The sequence below is a fragment of the Ruditapes philippinarum genome, unplaced genomic scaffold (genome assembly GCF_026571515.1).
Source record: "Ruditapes philippinarum isolate M1 unplaced genomic scaffold, ASM2657151v2 ctg1667_1_1_1_1, whole genome shotgun sequence".
NCBI lineage: Eukaryota > Metazoa > Mollusca > Bivalvia > Venerida > Veneridae > Ruditapes > Ruditapes philippinarum.
Window position 1 is genome coordinate 133,147 of NW_026866442.1, and position 12,954 is coordinate 146,100.

The following is a 12,954-nucleotide window of genomic DNA, read 5'->3' on the forward strand; positions in this document are numbered from 1 at the left end:
CATTTGGATGTCTTTAAGGGATTCATTAATTTTATATTTCAAAACAAGTTCAATAACAAATGTGTTATGAATAATATATTTTAATTATCAGCTGTATTATACGCGCAAGATGTAAGTGAAAAATGCCTAACTACAGATGTTTGTCTATGATGGTATTACGAGTAGTTTCATTGTTTACTGTAAAGTGTGCACTGTTTAACTAACAGTGTAGGATAACGGTAATTAGACGGTAATTAGTCAACAAGACATAGGCGGATATATTCATTGTAATGAGCTGTCACCGGACACACGAGTAAGATATGCCTAATTAAGTTAATTGATTGGCATGTCATTACAAAAGCGGTGATTGTACCTATAGCGTGTAAACATAATTGTTAATTTAATTGTTAGCTGTCCGGAAACGCATATTTGCAGTTATGAATTATGGGTTAATAAAGTTTAAGGCGTATAATATTTTAGTATTTAAGCTAAGCAAAATATTATATTCTCAAGCGTAGTTTTTGATGTTAAATAGACTCACTCACTCAGGTTAAATTAATGTCAACTGCGTATTTAGCATAATTTAACCTGAGTGAGTGAGTGAGTCTATTTAACATCAAAAACTACACTCGAGAATATAATATTTTGCTTACCTTAAGTACTAAAATATTATACGCCTTAAACGTTGTTTAAGAATTGTGAAATTATTAAAGACACTGATTAAGCAATTGTTTTATAGAATAATATCTTATACTAAATAAATACATATATCTGACGTTCAGAAATATTTCCTTCTTCTCAGTGATCATTAATTCGTGAAGATTGACTACCGCTTAAGTGTTGAGGGGTATGAGAGATGTTGCGCTTTTCCATCACAACTGCAACCAAGGGATCCAGTTTTTTAACAACTAGTAATATTCTTTTCAAATGATTTTATTTTAAATAAAACAAACCTGATTCGATGATTAAAAAACTGTGCTGTAAAGCATTTAGCAATTGTAGATTAAGTCTCATCTCTAAATATTTTGAAACGTTTCAAATCAATCATGTCTTTTTGATTATAAAACAAAAATATTTATACTGCTGTTGATTTGTAGTTGTTATTTTTTCTCTGGGTTCTGCTGCAAGTTTTGGTTACTTGTACTTGGTATAAATACATATGCGTTTGTACTAAACTTACAGCGAAAACGATAAATAGATAAATATATTAATTGAACGTTTTATGAAAAACAGAAAACTAAAAGTAAATATTTATAATTAGTTTTCATAAAAAAGGATACAATTTGAAATGCACATGCAGTAATGATTGTAAGCCGAACATTTACTGTATTTATTATCAAATATATCATGCATGATGCTTTAGTGATATGTGAATCAAACAATTCACTTAATTGACAACCGTATAATTCATCTACGTAATGTTTTTAACTTGATAAACAATTGCCGATTGTTGACAATTAACTATTCACCGATGTTTAACAAGATATTTAGAGTTTCTATGTACGTGGGTAGAAATGATATACGTCGAGTAAATCATTGGTTGAAAAAAATGTGTAGCATACTAATCGATCGGAAAGCGTTGCAACGTTTTGGCTCAAATTGGGCTGGGACAATCAATATTCATTTAATCCTAAGAATATTTCTTTCATTTTAAGTTCTTCACATGATCTTTGTAAGAATTTCTATTTTTAATGTTTATAATTTTTTTTTACCTGATTTTAGTCCTTTAAATGTTATAAAACTGGTGTTTTAAATTATAAAGAAAAAAATATGTATTCGTTTCTGAGGTCTAGATCTAATGTGCTTTTAAATATAAGTTTGTTAAATTATGCCTACGTGTCATATAAATTAATCAAGTTCACATCAATCAGACCCAGATCATGAAATCCTTATCTTTTAAACATTATAATTTAATGCCATTTTCACAACACATGTTTTGTTATAAATCATTTTGATTAATAAGTTAAGTTATAAGTGTCTACACCGCAATACATTAATCTTAGAAATATTCAAGAAAATATTGCATCTTAAACATGAGAATACATAGCTGTTGATTGCAGCAAACATTTACGAGTATTGTTTATATCTGTATGTGTATTATATGATAACAGACAGGCCTTGTTCTTTTATAACAGTATTGGTTTGAATGATAAATAGAACGGCCTGGTTCTATATCGGTAACATTGGCCATTCATTGTAATTGTTGACACATATTCGTTAAACTTTGCAGTGCTTTTCATTCGAAGATTATATATTTACTATTATATTCACTAAAACATGTTCTTATACAGCATCCTCAACAACAACAATAAATTAAAACAAATAAGGAAAAGGTATGATATGTTAAATACGCATCATTTGAATTATTTGGCACTCAGTAGAAATAATGTTCCTTCAAGAATGTAAATAAATTCAAAACAACATTTATATTAGCATGATAAATTTTAATTATGCATACGAACGGATCATATTCGCAGTCACAGCTATTAAAATAGTTGCCTTTATGCCAAGAAAATACCACTCTTCCTTACTTTACTTTATATGCTCACGTTTTATTTCTAATAAAAATATACAATTATCACATTATCCGCGGCATAGAAGTGTAATAAAGCCATTTGATAAAAAATATATTACACTAGTGTAATAACGCTTTAACTTGACGTCATTTGCGCTATATATAAACATAGCGTTAAAAGCGCGCTAATATTAGCGTCACACTATAGGCGCGTCATTGAAAAAATACTCATTTTAACAATTTAATGTTATTATTTCATATATGTGATAAAAAATATTATATTCCAGAGGCTCGCATAATATGATTTTATTCAACAAGTTCAATAAATTTTGTATTAAAGTACACTCATTCAATGTCTTCTATTTATGACATAAACCGCGGCGCAGGAGCCTTGTTACACTCCTGCGACGCGGTTTATGTGATAAATAAACAGAGCCTTAAAGAGCGAAATGTTAGCGTTACACAATAGTTGCATCATTAAAAACATCATCTTAACAGTTTATAGAGGATATTTGTTTGTGTGTAAGATGAAATTTTACTTCATCGAGTGGGCTTTAAAAACAGTATTCTCACGAGTGGCGTAGCAACACAACAAACATACACATTTTCTTTTTATTTTATGCTTAAAAACAAGTTAAAACGAAATTTCCATAATATTAACGTTAATTTTAAAATTTGTTTTCCCCATTGAGAGCCCCATTTAGTCTGAAGTCTTGAGCTGAAAATAAGTTCGACAATCAACGTTAAATGACGGTGATATTATTCATTTTATTAAAAAAATATGAATGATCGCTGGTTTAAATAATAAAAACAACAATTCTTGTAGGAGAAACAGGCCAACCACCCATCCATATTTCTGTTACTTACTGCGAATTTATATAAGACCTGGCTTTGTTAAATGTAAGCGGCAGCCATTCTTTAAAGTTGTGTATTTCACGGGAGGAAAATAATTGTGTTTGATTCAGAGGGATATCATTTGGATTTGTTAGTCATACAGCTTTTTAAAAGAAAGAAAACTTATTTGAGGATTGTAACAGACAGAAAATAAGTGTTGACAGATGTGAAAACATTAAAAAAGCAGCTAGGAAAATTGAAAATTTGGAAGCTGGCGGCTCAGGAACGCTGGGTTGTTTACTTATTCTTCGAGCTGATGGCTGTCATTGCTTTTCAATTTTTCATAAAACATACGGCAGTTATTGCTCGTAGGATATTTTAATATGCCCAAATGTCATCAAAAGCAGTTTTGCATGTGGAAGGAATGTATTTTTGCAGACTTTAAAAATGAAACCAAAAAAATTTTGGTTATTGGAATTTGAATGAATATAAGTAAATTTTCTTCTTATTATTATTTTGGCATTTAAGTTATTTATGATTTTCAGCTTTGCTTTTTCTTTAAAAATCCTGACATTGTCAGAATTGTCAGCAAAAATAAACTTGAGGTACCACATGGGGAAAATCTTAAAAAAGTAGTTTTGTCATTGGAAAGTGTGAAATTATATTTGATAATTTTCACTGTGAAATTATCAAATATAATTTTCACGGATAAATCAATATTCCACTGAAAAGCATAAAATAAACTGTTTTATTTATTTATTTTATAAATTTGATAAATACAATATTATATTCGTGTAGATTCAATACTAAATTTATTGAACTCGTTGAATGAAACAATATTATGCTCGTTTATGGTTTAATCATTTATAAGGCCATAATGACAAATGTTTAATCGCATTTTTATTCTGTCCGTTGGGATTAATAAATAACAGTCAATGCATCACAATAGATATTTCATCATTTCATTATTTATACGCTTTACATGACAAACACTCAAACCTTTATATCACCAAATATCAAATGCGTAATTCAAGAAAAATTGACTCTAACGAATCAAAAATATTCTCATATTATTTACCGTGGTTTATATTATTTACCGTGGTTGCAGCAAGTTAACAATGCGCGCTTAGAAATATACTACATTGAATGTGACTTTGACTTTTATAATAAATTGTGTGATTTATAAATTGTTTTTCTCTGAAACAAACTGGATTGAGACATGAATCGGTAACTGGTGCTTAAAGATTTGTTTTGTCATACAAATTTTAGTATGTATTATTTGTTAATATTTACCATTTTCTTTCTAAATGTATTCATGATTTATTTGAAATATATTCATAATTTCCATGCTTATCGTATAATTCAAAAATGATTACTTTGTAATGCAATTGATAAAATCCATAGAGTTTTGAGGTAATTTACCAATGATTTACATATTATGTGAGCTATATTTTCTAGAACCAAGCTTTACATATGCTTCACTAATTGTATTATATATTATTTTTCTTATAGAGTTTAAATTTTGTAATTGATAATAAAATGTCTTTTAATTACCAAGAATCAACCTGATTCAAAAACATCCGATATTATTTATAGCATTTCAGTAAGATTTCTTGGGCAATTTTGAAAAAACTAGAACTGTGTCCAACGGACACGGATGCCCCCACTGACAACATATATATGGTATATAGTGAACAAATCAGCAAAGGGCCATAATTCTGTTCAATTTGGTCGCAGCAAAAATTCATTCCTTTACTTCAATCTACACATTAAGGTTGTTCATCCCTGGAAGTTTAAGCAAACTCTGTCATCCGGTTTAAGAGGAGTTGCGTTCTGAAACGGTGGTGTATTCAGGTATGTGGGGAATATAGGGCAGACCAAAAGAAAATAGTAAAACTACCAACAGTTGCTGAGAAACAAACTTAACTTGTATTATTTTTCGAACGCCCCTCGTACCTCCTTCAGTTATCTTCAAGGATTGTTAAAGGGCTTAGTTTGTCAAGCTTTTCTGCTCTGTCTAGGTATAATATTGGGATAACGTATGTTTCACATCAATCGTTACATTTGCAGAACTTCCGAGGAACTACTTTCACGATGATAGCAATCCTCACCAGACTGCAGATGTTAATTCCCCAGAAGCGTGTTTTTTTCAAATTAACAGATTTATAGCTTTATCAATCAAATCTTTAGTGTTAATTTACATTAGTGTGTTGAAGATAAATTTAAAATTTGACAAAAAACGCGGACGGGTACGTTTCATTCGTCAGTCTGAATTTGAAATAAACGGTTGCTGCTTTACGCCATGTCGTATTTTCGCTTCTTCGCCTCAAAATGCGAAAATGTGAAAACACGAAGGGACGACAAAATTGGACGAACTTTGTCGTCCCTTTCTGTGTTCGCATTTTCACATTATAAGGCGAAGAAACGAAAAAAACGACATTGCGTTAATCAGCCACCATATTAATGTAAAGGTTGACAATGTGTGAACTTGTTTTGTAATCTATAATGTGTCGCTGCTTTATGCATTTATCCAACATGGCTATTTCGGATATATTTCTGGTTGAAATATTTCATATTCACATTATATATGCAAAGGACTTATTTTATTACATTAATGCTAAGTTTCTTATTTCTAATATTTGTTCCCATTATATTGAAATTAAATCAGAGAACATTTCATATTTTTAAGTTTTATTAGTAGTTGGTATTTGTGTATTATTAACATATTTCATAATAGTTATCACAATTAGTTATTTTAAGAGAAGTTTGTTTTCTTCAAAATTGTGTTGTGCATAAATAAATAACTATATGCACATTTATCACGTTCTGTTATTCGAATATTTATCAATTAAAATTCCATGCGGTTAATAACTATGTGTTATATATATAAATCAGTCTTGATGTTATAAGTTTATAAGTGTTTTCTCCGCCATATAATCCTTGACAGATTCAACAAAAGATTGCATATGATGTGGTGTTGATAGCTGTACATTGTTTACATCCGTATGTTTTTAATGAAGGGATTGGTCTTGCTTTGTATTGGAGAAATTAGGCTAGTCATAATTGCCGTGGCCAAAAATTGGTTAATATTCCAACAAACATTTTTTTCGACCGTAATCTCATAAGATAACAATATACTTTTGTTGACAATTAATTTCGACTCGTAAGTAACGATTCTGTAAAAAATTCTGGAAACAAAGTGATCCCTCGGAAGCATTAATCACAACAAAATAACATAAAAATTGCAGACTCGGTTTGATTGAGTCTGTACATGAGGGATAATGAATAAGTGCAACATCCCTCACGCCCCCTAGCACTGGCTTGAGCGGTACTCAATTCTCAACACTTTATAGTGTTGGCATCAATGATCCCGAAGGACCAGAAAATATAACAACACTGAAGTGAAGTACGGGGCAACTTTTTACGGCTGCCACACGGCATTTGACACCTGCTGTTGTGAAGTACAAAATTCTGGAAACAAAGAGATCCATCGGAAGCATTAATCACAACAAAATAACATAAGAATTGCAGACTCGGTTTAATTGAGTCTGTACATGAGGGATAATGAATAAGTGCAACATCCCTCATGCCCCCTAGTACCGGCTTGAGCGGTACTCAGTTCTCAACACTTTATAGTGTTGGCATCAATGATCCCGAAGGACCAGAAAATATAACAACACTGAAGTGAAGTACGGGGCAACTTTTTACGGCTGCCACACGGCACTTGACACCTGCTGTTGTGAAGTACAAAATTCTGGAAACAAAGTGATCCCTCGGAAGCATTAATCACAACAAAATAACATAAGAATTGCAGACTCGGTTTGATTGAGTCTGTGCATGAGGGATAATGAATATATATAATGTAAAGCGATTATTGCTTTACTCCGAGAAAGATAGCTGTGCTGTTTACAATGCGTTTTATAAACTTATGAAATATTTATGATAATTTGAAAAGAATACTTAAGTTTTACGTTTAAGAAGGTCATTTTCGGTAAATTGCGTCATAAATTCAATAATAATGAAGCTATAATAATATAATAATAATAATTATAAGAATAATAATAATAATAATAATAATAATACAAATGTGATTAATAGATTAACGTAGAGGGTGTTGGTATATCATAATCAGTGTATAAATATAATGTTGTATAATGATATATTAATGACTTTGAAAACTGTTAGAGAGTGTTTTAACGAAGCATAGTTAATTTAAAGTTATATTTAACAATAAAACACAATTTGCTCTAATACTTTCATTACAAGAAGTTATCCCAACCACACTTTCAAAATGTTTACCTTGCCAAATTTACAAGATAAACACATTTCTGAAATCTAAGCATGACGGATCCATAAACCTTTAAATTTATTTTTAGACCTCTTCAAAATTTAGAGAAATGAAACGAAAGTTGCTTTACTTTTGCTTAAAGTCTATACTGCGCATTATGTTCAAGGTCAAAGCGTTGGCAACAATAGACTTTAAGATTGAGGAAAAATAGCAAATCTTTGATGTATATTTTCATAACATATATACTGTATGTCATTTAGATACTAAATGTAAAACAATATGGTCGAGAATAATAAGTAATAAGTGGATATTCTTGGAAACAAAATACATTTTGTATAGCTTTACTGATACCATAAAGATAAAGTATAAATATGTCTTGTATTCAGTAACAAGTATATTTATACATTCATTTTATGTACATAGCTAAGCTCCAAATAGATTGGCTTATGTAGAGTATCATATTAAGTATTCAAAATATGGTAAAAACAGAATAAATGAATCATTTGAATATGTTGATAGATTGATGTTGTTTGAAAATGTTGGCTAAATAATCTTAAATGACATGCAAATATATGGCAAATAATAAATTGTTCTAGCACAAAATATTACAATTCATCATATATTTGTTCATACTTAATCACTCTCGAACTCTATCAACATCCTGTTTTCCAGATTTATTTCATAAGAATGTCCACATTTTTAAATATTTCTTTTATTTGTTTTTATCATTATTTGAAATATTTATGAAACATATGCCCAGTGTAGACCAATCCACTTTAAACACCTTTCATAACTGACACGTTCACTTTAAATAACACAACAAACAAACCGTTTTTTGTTTATTTACTTCGCATTTATGTAATGTTGCGCATCGTTTGATATCAGGATATCTTGCTCTCGTTTCAACATCACATGAACCATGGTAATGCAGATTACTTGTTTTATGTCTTAAAGATCCTGTATGTTGTAATTAAGGATGTAACAACACTTAAGTGAAAATTTATATATGTATAATTTTAATAATTATCATTGTAAAATAATTTCCAAACATCAAAGACTATGTAAAATATGTACTGCAAATGTTTAAACGAATTATAAGTAATCATTTAAATGTGTGCATTCATTTCTTATTAAAATTTGACTTAGACTTCATCGAAAGTAAATTTCTAATTACCTCCCTTTATTTACTTGAAGTGTAAATTCGGTAATTTCTTTAAAAATAATGCTTTTTGGAACTTGCAATATTGCTTAATCTTCATTTAAGCATTATATTTGTATAAAACCATAAAAAATCATGTTACAGGATCTTTAAGAACAGAGCTAGATTATCCTATATATGTGTGAAGTCTAGTCACATTGAGTACTATTTTCCTGCAAAATATAAATGTAACTTAAATATACTGTTTTTGTAATTAAGACAAAGTCATAATAACGTAAATATCATTTCCCAAGAGTTAAGAATATAATAACATCTTTAATATTACAGTATTTAGATCTACTTAGATCAATGTGTGTTTTTTTCCAGTAAACTTTTCCATGCGCGCAGTTTTCATCCCTATCATTCACATATCATTCTGACAGGTTTTATGTCTTGTCTATCAAAAAATTGTATTTGCTGCAATTACCAGTTTTTGTGTTTTAGTTATGTTTCACATAGCAGAATATTGCAAAGTACATTTCGTCAATAAAAGATATTATCGTTAACACAGGACGTACCTTGTATTCAACTTAAATTTCAAAAAAGATATGTCAGTTGTGTCTTGTTATTTTACTAAATTGTATCAAATATTGAATTCAAATATGTTGTCTTTACGAATAGCACTTCTCCGGTTTCGCAGTTTTCTAATTATACATGACTAAGACTATATATATCTGAGCTTAACTTATATACGAGGGTTGTTAAACAAGTCTACTGTTTAACGTACTCAATTAAATAGCAACAAATATTGGATCATGGTTACCAAATATTTATTCTGTGAAAATGACAAATAGCAAAGTGTGTGCTACTCGGCGCACGTTGACACTACATTAAATGACGTTTATGACGTCGCAATACTAAACTTAAAATGTCACCAGTGGCATATTTTAAACAATATTTTCCCGAGAATTTAATGTCATGAAACATAACCATAAAGGTAACGTCTGTAGAGTGATGATGAAATAAAGAAAGTGTTTAATTTCTCGAGGAAATGTTACTCTCCGCTTTTTTCTCGAGATTTTATATATAAAAAGTTTATATAATTATCTACATTATGGCAATTTCTTGCATATGATCTCATTACATTCTTGTTATACATATCAAATGTGAAGTACTATTGTTTAATCATTGTGCCAGTCGCATATTATTTGTTAATAAACTAAATGATAAAAATTCAAATTGTTAATTTTTCTTAAAGTTATTGACAAATGTTCATTTTATCGACATTGGAGATCAGTTTTTGAAATAGTTTATTGTTTATCTACAATTAATGGCATTTCCTGTTTTCTCATGTTCAATGATGCTAACATAGCAATGAAGTTACATGATATAAGGTTATGCTAAGAAAGAAAAACTATGCTATATATAAATAATTTAGCTTTAAATTTGTAGCTTGTATACATTCAGGTATCAAGTTTGTGGAGGTTCAAAATATGTCTTTATATTTATCAAATACATTGTAAAGATTATTTAAAACAGAGGCCAAAAGATTGATTCGTTGTTTGTACACAGTGGATGTAAATGACACCTGTGTTTTATATAACGAAAAATGCTCGAATCGTTTGGTTTACGTATGTGTTCGTACGTAACTAAAGAAATATAATTACTTATGTGTCCACTATAAACGACAGATACTTAGGACAAACAGGAATATCAGAAGTGTGTGTTTTTGACTCTGTTTGAATAACAATTCTGCAATTCTTATAATCAAGTGTACACATTTCAGTTATATGTGCAAAACTATTAAGGTCATAAATAAATAAATAAATAAATAAATAATAAATTGAAAATGTTAAGTTGCGAGTTTTCAATTGCTCTGTGGGATCATTTATTTTCTATTTGGATACATTTACAGTAAAAACACATTTTTATTTTCTTACATTAAAGTGACATTATGCCCATCATCGGTATATGGTGTGTGAACATGTGAATATTTAAATGTGTTTTCATTTTGCAATAATTCATTTTGATTTAATAATTAACTTCGCAAAAACAATAGATAACGCACAGATCCTTAGTAATTTTCTGTAAATATCCATTAGAATTACGTGTACCGTTCAGTTTATAAAAAGAGTGGGGTAGTCTTTTTATATTAACGGCAGATTTATAATTCTATCGTAAACATTTTCAAATATCACCCGTTGGTGAAAACCAGTCTATCTTTTGAAATATAAAGTCAATTCAGCTCAACTTTACTATGAAAATATGAGGATAATGTCACTTTAAAGTATTTGAACTTGTCTATTGTCTGCTAAATATGTTTTGATTTTTTTTCTTCAGAGCTGTTGTGACTTGTTATAAGTATACATTCGACGTTTCATAACTTGTTCTTCTTTAGATGCAAGTTTTTATTATTTCAGAGAAAAAACAACTTTAAAGCTATTTATTTATATGTGTTCGCTCCCCTTTCTGAAAAAAAAAAAATTCTTAAGAAGCAGACACATAGAATATTATAGATATCCATACTCTTACATGTATAGATAAACCTTAATAATGTTGCTTTACAGCTGAAATAACCCACAGAAATAACGATCTGAACTTTGATGACATTTGCAACATGTAATTCTAAATACTTCCAAATGCTATCTTTATTCTAATTTGTCTTGATAACAGAAGCAAATCATAATAAGAGTGTTCTCGTAAATGATAAAAGATTTTAGATTATTTTTTGAAAGTACACTATGTTATATTTGCGGGTCGCACAATTAAGGTGAATCTTACCATAAATTACGCTCGTACTTGATAAGATAACAAGCAAATTACTAAAGAAATAAACGATTCATTCATCACAAATCAATTGATGATTAACCATTTATTTATTTACTTGTTAGGCAGTTGTTGAATGATCAAAATCAACAATTTAAAGAGAAATTTATCTGATCTTAAGTCTTTCTAGACGGTTAGGTGAAGGCAGGTACAATTGATTTACGTAAGAGGAGAATTAAAACGTATTCTGTAAATCACGACAGCTCAATATGTGCTTAATTAGTTTTTGTCCTTTTCAATTCAAAGTTCATATACTAAGTAGTTCATATAATTTAGGAAACGAAAATTACTTGTGAACGATATCTTTAGTTTCTCTGTATGTACATTGATACAAAATACGAAGTTTCAAAAAGTAATGAACTCAATTCCTATGCGTTTACTTTCATTGATAAAACCTGTTGCCTGTGTGCTATATGTATGTGAAGGAACGCAATTTTGCCTCTTTTACTCGGTGCCAGAGCATTGTCTATCACACCCATAAATGTTCAGTTCAAGTTTCGCTTTTTTTGTTGTTGTTGTTGTTTATATATATATATATATATAACTATGCTTCTATATTAAAAGTCAAGAACATGTTGATGACTCAAGTTCATTGTTGCAATATTAAACAGAATTCGAACGTTCACGTGATGTTATAAAGAATTCAAGAAACTGATAATTGTCAATTTATGAATGCAATCATTTATGTTTATAAAACAGTAAGAAGAAAGTATTTTTGAAGAGAAAAAATGTTGAATAGAATCCTCTGGTACAATTTAAAAGACATTAAGATGTTATCAATTAAACTAAGATGAGGCAAGTCCAATGCATTGAACAGTTTTTGTGTTAGAAGTATGACAACTTGGGTAACAGAGAGTTGTTTAGGGTGAAGAGATCAATAAAATACGTAAAACGACTGTGCATTCTAATTTTACTGAACATTTGTGTAGCATTTTTTGAGTTTTTATTTTAAGTTTTAATCTTCAATAAAATATTTTCAGACTCATTATATAATTTTGTGTTTTAATTTGTTATCACGACTGCACGAATTGTTAAAAGCGTCTGCTTTTACTGATATGTACTTTCAAATCGTCATGCTTTTGTCCGAATCAGTAGCCGCATCATTTTCATCTATTTAACAAAAATAGTCTAAAATGTTGCTAAAGGGGTACTCTGTGTGCATGTTGCACTATATTTTGAATTAAGAAATAAATGTATTCATTGAAGTTTTATCACGAATTTATTAAGTACTTGCATATGAGAAGGAGTTTCTTGAATGCTTATCTACTTTTCTCATTGTATGGACTAAAATCATGCAGGCAATGAGAAGTCAAAACAAAAGGATGCCAGCATATATCTGTGTATCTGATAAAATAAAAGGCGTGCCTAAAGCTT